The 6,549-nt window shown below is 57.1% G+C and overlaps 2 pseudogenes; one reads left to right on the forward strand and one right to left on the reverse strand.

Moving 5' to 3' along the window:
- Positions 1-1,462: 1,462 nt before the first annotated feature.
- On the reverse strand, positions 1,463-2,280 carry LOC125964852 (serine/arginine-rich splicing factor 3-like; annotated as a pseudogene).
- Positions 2,281-4,371: 2,091 nt separating this feature from the next.
- LOC125964807 (thimet oligopeptidase-like) lies at positions 4,372-6,078 on the forward strand (annotated as a pseudogene).
- The last annotated feature ends 471 nt before the right edge of the window (positions 6,079-6,549 follow it).

Genomic DNA, 6,549 nt, shown 5'->3' on the forward strand with positions numbered 1-6,549 from the left:
AACTCTCCTTTGCTACTGATTCCAAGACACATCCAGATAGCACAAATGTGACCATGAAAACAAACTCAGGCATGTTCAAATCAGGGAAATAACATTCTTATCTCTGTTTAGTAGTTGCTTAATTTTAGAATAGGTTAGAGTTACAAAAAAGTTGCAAAGATCTGTACAGAGTGTGCAGAGTGCTGTGGACCCCCGACCCAGTACCCCTATTTCCAACACGTTAGTACTTTAGTACGTTAGTACGACATGCTTATCCAACTAAGGAACCGAGATGGATACGTTATTATTAACTAAAGTCCACACTTTACTAGAATTTCCCTAGCTTTCCCCTAACATCCTTTTTCTGTGCCAGTCTCCTCTGGGCTGTGACATTTCTCAGACGTCCCTGGGTCTTGATACCTTGAAAGTTTTGAGGAGGACTGGTCAGGTATTTTGTCCCTCAATTTGTTTGTCTGTTGGTTTTCTGATGTTTTTCTTATGGTTGGGCTGGAGTTACGGGGTTTGGGGCAGAAGATCCAGACAGAGATAAAAATGTCATTCTCCTCAGGTCACATCATCAAGGATACACACCATCAAGGATACACACATCAAGGATACACCCCATCAACGGGACTTGTGACAAACAATTTTACCCTTGATCACCTGGCCAGTATCGTCTTTTTTTTTTGCTGCGTTGGGTCTTCATTGCTGCACACGGGCTTTCTCTAGCTGCGGCGAGCAGGGGCTCCTCTTTGTTGCGGGCACGTGCTTCTCATTACAGTGGCTTCTTTTGTTTCGGAGCACGGGCTCTAGCTGTGCGGGCTTCTGTAGTTGTGGCATGGGGGCTCAGTAGTTGTGGCTCCCAGGATCTAGAGCGCAGGCTCAATAGTTGTGGCCCACGGGCTTAGTTGATCTGCGGCACAGGGGATCTTCCCGGACCAGGGCTCGGACCCGTGTCCCCTGCATTGGCAGGTGGATCCTTTTTTTGTTTTCTTTGTTCCTTTTGGAACCAAAACTTTAATCCCAAGGAGTCTCACAAAACATATTACAAATGACAGCATGAAAAAGAAAACTGCACAGTAACTCAAAGTTCAGCTCTACAATATACTCTTCATCTGGCAAGACATTGGTATCTTGATCATCTCAACTTCCAAAAAACATTACAAAGAGCTATGTATTCATGTACGGCAATCACAGAGGGGACTTATGACCTAACTCAAAGGGAAACTAACTTCCTTGAAACTTCTTAGATTCTAAACTCACTGGACAACCTCTTGTCCAGTGTGAAGACTAGTGGAATTCTTAAACCTCTAATCTAGGGTAAGGGTGCGGCTTTCACTTCTACCTGCTGGCTTGTGTTCACAGCACCTTTTAAAGACTGCTTGCTTAACTACAGCTGCATACCATATCCCAGCTACAGAAAGTCTTTTCAATGTTTGCCAGTGTTGCTTCCATAATAATAAACATCACACTTTAGGTGGGCAGGAGTTAGAGTTTTATTATCAGTCTAGGCAAGACCAAAAATTCAAAGCAAATTCAATTTTGCTTAAGAGAACATTGTAAAGAAACAATTCTTCATATTACATGCCTCATATGACCCATTTCAAACCATAGAGAATGACATGTTTATGTGTCACCGCCCAAGAGACAAACAAATGTGAACAGCTAAAACATTTAAAAAGTGCATCAAGCTTCGGAAGTCTCAAACGAAACTTGAATTTTCTGTACATACTCCTGTCAAATGAAGTTATTTCCTGTGCACCACTCCTCTTGCAAAGTGGTCTGCTATTTCCTTTCATTTGACCTGGATCGGCTAGGAGACCTAGAGAAAGATCGGGACGGCTTGCGATTTCTCTCCTGGGACAGTGATCTCTCTCTTCTCCTACATCTACTAAAGGGACCTGCTCCGGCTGCGGGAGAAGCTTCTCCGTCTTGGACATCTGTGGTGAGGGGGAGGACTCCTCCTCCGATAATCATCTCGAGGGCGACGACCCCAAGAAGGAGGCGGCCACGATGTCGACTTCTCCTTTCCCCATTGGACAGGTCCACTCTTACTCGGCAGCCACAGAGTGTTCTCCCGTCTAGTTCTCAGACAGCATCCGCTGCACCTCGGGGATCTTCATTTTCAACAAGAGCGAAGCCGGGAGGGTTTTTAGCAACCCACACACTTCGGAGTGGTCCATAATACCCTAAAGCTCGTTCGAATTCAGTCTTGTTACCACTGTTTCCAAGATTCCTTACACAAACGTTACAGTCCAACGGACAGGAATCCCGATGCAAGACCCTCCTGGCTCCTGGGTTTCATGGGCCACAGGGTGATCCCGGGCCTCTAGAATCTCGCAGCTGAATCGGCTCGCACAAGCTGTCCTGTGGAGATGCTTTTCCCCCCATGTGTCCAGCCCGGGGCGCTGCTGTCTAGGCCCGACCTCCAGGGTGACAGGGTGAACCCCAGGTCCCTGGAGCAAACACTCAGAGCCCTGGTGACCAGACTCAGGGGGCTGCGGCGGCAGCTGGACATGTGTGGCCACCCTGGTGGTGTTTGGCCCCATCTGCAGTTCCAGTTCCAGCTGAGAAAGAGCCTCGCTGTGTTATTTTCTCCTGGTTGTGTAAGGATCCCCGGTGTCATTTGACAGAAATGTACATGGTGTGTTCTTTCTCTCTTTTCTCCCTGCTTCCTCTCGTCCCTCTCCCCCTCCCTCTCTCCCTCTGTCCCCCCCTTCCCTCTCCCTCTTTCCTCTGCGTCTCTCTCTTTCCCTCTCTCCCTCCCCCCCTTCCCCCCTCCCCGTCCCTCTCCCCGTCCCTCTCCCAACTCCCTCTCCACCTCCGTCTCCCCCTCGCTCTCCCACATCCCTCTCCCTCTACCCTCCCCCTCCCTCTACCCCCTCCCTCTCCCCCGTCTCTCTCCCCCCTCCCCCCTCCGTCTTCCCGCCTCCCCCGTCCCTCTTCCCTGTCCTTCTCTCCCTTCCTCTCTCCCTGTCCCTGTTTCCCTGTTCCGCACGCCCTCCCTCTACCTCTTTCCCTCTCCCTGTCCCTCCACCTCCTTCCCTCTCTGGAGAGGGAAGGAGGTGGAGGGACAGGGAGAGAGAGCAGGATGGGGGGAGAGGGAGAGAGGGGGGGAGAGGGAGAGAGGGATAGAGGGAGGGAGCGAAAGACGTCCTTCCCTCCCTCCCTCTATCCCTCCCGCCCTCCCTCCCTCTATCCCTCCCTCCCTCCCTCCCTCCCTCCCTCTCCCTCCCTCCTTCTCCTCCCTCTCCCTCTCCCTCCAACTCTCCCGCTCCCTCCATCTCTTCATCTCCCTCACTCCCTCCCAGAGAGGGAGAGATGGCAAGGCAGAGACAAGGGAGCGGGAGAGAGAGAGAGGGAGAGATGGAGGGAGAGGGAGGGAGAGGAAGAGAGGGAGAGAGATATGGAGAGGAGAGGGAGAGAGAGGGGGGAGAGGGAGAGGGAAAGAGGTCTCTTCCTCCCTCCCTCTCCCTCTGTCCTCCTTCTCTCCCTCTCCCCCCTCTCTCCCTCTCCCCCCTCTCTCTCCCTCTCCCCCCTCTCTCCCCCCTCCCTCTCCATCTCTCTCCCCCTCTCCCCCCTCCCTCTCCATCTCTCTCCCTCTCCCCCCTCTGTCTCCCCCCTCCCTCTCCATCTCTCTCTCCCTCTCCCCCCTCCCTCTCCATCTCTCTCTCCCTCTCCCTCCACCTCCTTCCCTCTCCAGAGGAGAGAGAGAGGGAGAGCGGTAGAAGTGCTGAGGAGGGGGGCTCCCTCCCCCTCCCACTCCCATCCTCTCCCTACTGCTTTCTCTTTTCTCTGCTTCAATGAACACCAGGCGCCTTTTAGATCAGCCCTGAAGTCAACGTCGATGCTTGGACAGCCTGACCTCCCCGCTGACTTCCAGCCCAGGACCACCGCTGGGAGATGAAGTCTGCGGGGCCCTGGGCGCAGGCTGCACAGGCACCTCCCCTGATGCCCAATCTCTCCTCGTTTACGAGGCAGCCGACACTCCCCTCCCTGACTCCCCAAGATTTGGGGCTTTTTTAGTATGTGTCGATAATGCCATGAGCTACTATTTAACTCTTCCACGAGGACCCATCTCCCAAAATGCAGTGGTTTTCAGCCTTGGCTGCACTAGAGAACCCCCAGGGAAGGGAGAGACGTCTCTCCCTCCCTCTCTCTTTCTCTCCCTCTGTACTTCTGTCTACCTCTCTCCCTCTCCCTCTCCCTCTGGGGTGATGCCCGATGAGCTCAGAATCGCAGATGGCCCCCCCATCCCCTCTCTGTGGCTTGCATGGGGGATGCACCTTCTCACCGTGGCCCGGGCATGGCCTTGACACTCAGACATCGGGTCCTGCGTGGACACTTGTGTTTGTTCCATAGCGCAGGTGGCTGCAGTCTGTGCTTCTGTAGATGGGGGCTGTGCGTGAGCCCTTCATCTTCCCCGCAGACACCACTGGTGCTCGCTCGGCCTCGCGGGTGATGCGGGGGGCACGGGGGACAGTCTTGTGTCCCCACCTTCTTGGGCTACAGACAGGCCACGCTGGTCCCGTGGTGACTGGGGGCTCCCAGGAGAACCCCACTGCAGACCGGAGAGGTGGCCCCAGAGAAGGTGGCGTACGCCTGGGGCCGGGCCTCATCAGTGAGCCACGGGCCACCTGCAGCAACAGCTGTCTCACCGTCCAGGGGCTGGGTGTTCGGGCGCCGTGGGGTTGAGCCACTGTCTGCACGGCAGCCGTGTTTGTCTTGTTGAGCCCGGGGAGGCCCTTTGGTGGCTCCTGGAAAGACTGGCCGCATTTCTTCCTGCCCTTGGCCTTAGAGCCCATCACGTTCATGCCGTTTCTGGTTCCAAAAGGACCTGTGTTAATAAAGACCACGTGTTAGGACAGCACCAAAGTGTCTAGAAATCCGGGCCAGGAGGAGGAGGGAGGGGGATTGGCTGTGCCCGCCAGTGGCCTGGGAGCCCTGCCCGCCTGCAGAGACCTGGCCCGGGGCCCGCGGGGAGGCCGTGGCCCTCGGTCCCCAGCGCCTTCCGTCTCTGGGTTCCAGGAGAACTGCGTGATCCTCAGGGAGCTGGTGAGGCTGCAGGCCTTGAAGTCCCGCCTGCTGGGGTTCCGCACGCAGGCCGACTCCGTGCTGGAGATGAACATGGACAAGACCAGCCAGGTGGTGGCCACTGTCCTAGGTAACACCGCCTCCCCCTGAGTCCCAGTGGGGACGGGGTCAGGCGGACCTTGACCGGACGTGGTGCTGCCTGAGACCCCACTGTGTCAGCCCTTGGGGGTCACCTTCCCAGACCCTTCATTCTGCCTCGAGGGGCGCGGGGTCGGGGGTGGCTGGGGGGCCGCCCCGGGGACGTAGCCGAGCCTCTCCCCTCCGCCCGCAGGTGAGCTGGCCCAGAAGCTGAAGCCCCTCGGGGAGCAGGAGCGGCCGTGATCCTGGAGCTAAAGAAGGCCGAGTGCCAGAGGCGGGGCCTGCACTTGGACGGCCCCATCAACGCCTGGGACCTGCGCTGCTACATGAACCAGGGGGAGGAGACGCGCTACCACGTGAACCAGTACCTGCTCAATGAGGCTTTCCCCATGCAGGCGCTCACACGCGGGCTGCTGGGCATCTCCCAGGAGCTGCTGGGGCTGACTTTCGACCTGGAGGAGGGCACCAGCATGTGTCACGAAGACGTGAGGCTCTAAACGGTCTGGGACGCGGCCTCGGGCAAGGTCATCCATCGGCAAGTTCTACCTGACCTCTATCCTCGGTGCGTGCGTGGGGGAACCTGTCGGCCGTGGGCCGGGGCTCCTCTGTCGAAGCGGGGCCCCATCCACGTCCCTCCGCAGGGTGGGGAAGTCCGGGCACGTGGCCTGCTTCGGCCTGCAGCCGGGCTGCCTACAGCACGATGGGAGCTGCCAGATCGCCATCGCGGCCATGGTGGCCAACTTCACCAAGCCTACGCCCAACCTGCCCTCCCTGCTGCAGCATGATGAGCGGGAGACCAACTTCCACGACGTCGGGCACGCGATGCACCAGCTCCGCTCCCAGGCGCAGGGCTGCAGGCAGGGGGCGGGGAGGGCCCGGGCGTGCGTGGTCCTCAGGCAGGCCCTCGCCATGGGATTCTTCCACTGACATCACCCCGCACGTGGTGACGCCCTCGGTGTCAGCTTCCATCATCAGACCCCAGGCATTGGGCGCATAAATAACGGAAATGGATGTCCTCGAGGCTCTAGAGGCTGGAAGACCCAGATCAAGGAGTCAGGGCTGGTTCCCTGCATGTTAAATACATGCACTCAAGAGTTGCCTTGGAAAAAGACAAAAGAAAAGAAAGGAACGTTGCCTGCAAGTCTGCTGACAGCCGGTGATGAGAACCAGAGGGAAGGCTCTGGGGCCGGGGGCGCAGTGCCCTGTGAGCTCGGGGGCTGCTGCCAGTCTCCGTGGAGGCTCAGCAAGTCCCAGTGACTTCCCCACGTGGGGGGCGCCAGCTGAGCGTCTGGGCCCAGGACCCACTGCTCGTTCAGTCTTCCTGTGGTCAGCCCTTCATCCTGAGCGCGATGCTCTCACAGGCTGCACCGGGGCGTGTGGGGACAGTTTACTGAGCTG

This window comes from Orcinus orca, chromosome 6, assembly GCF_937001465.1.
Source record: "Orcinus orca chromosome 6, mOrcOrc1.1, whole genome shotgun sequence".
NCBI lineage: Eukaryota > Metazoa > Chordata > Mammalia > Artiodactyla > Delphinidae > Orcinus > Orcinus orca.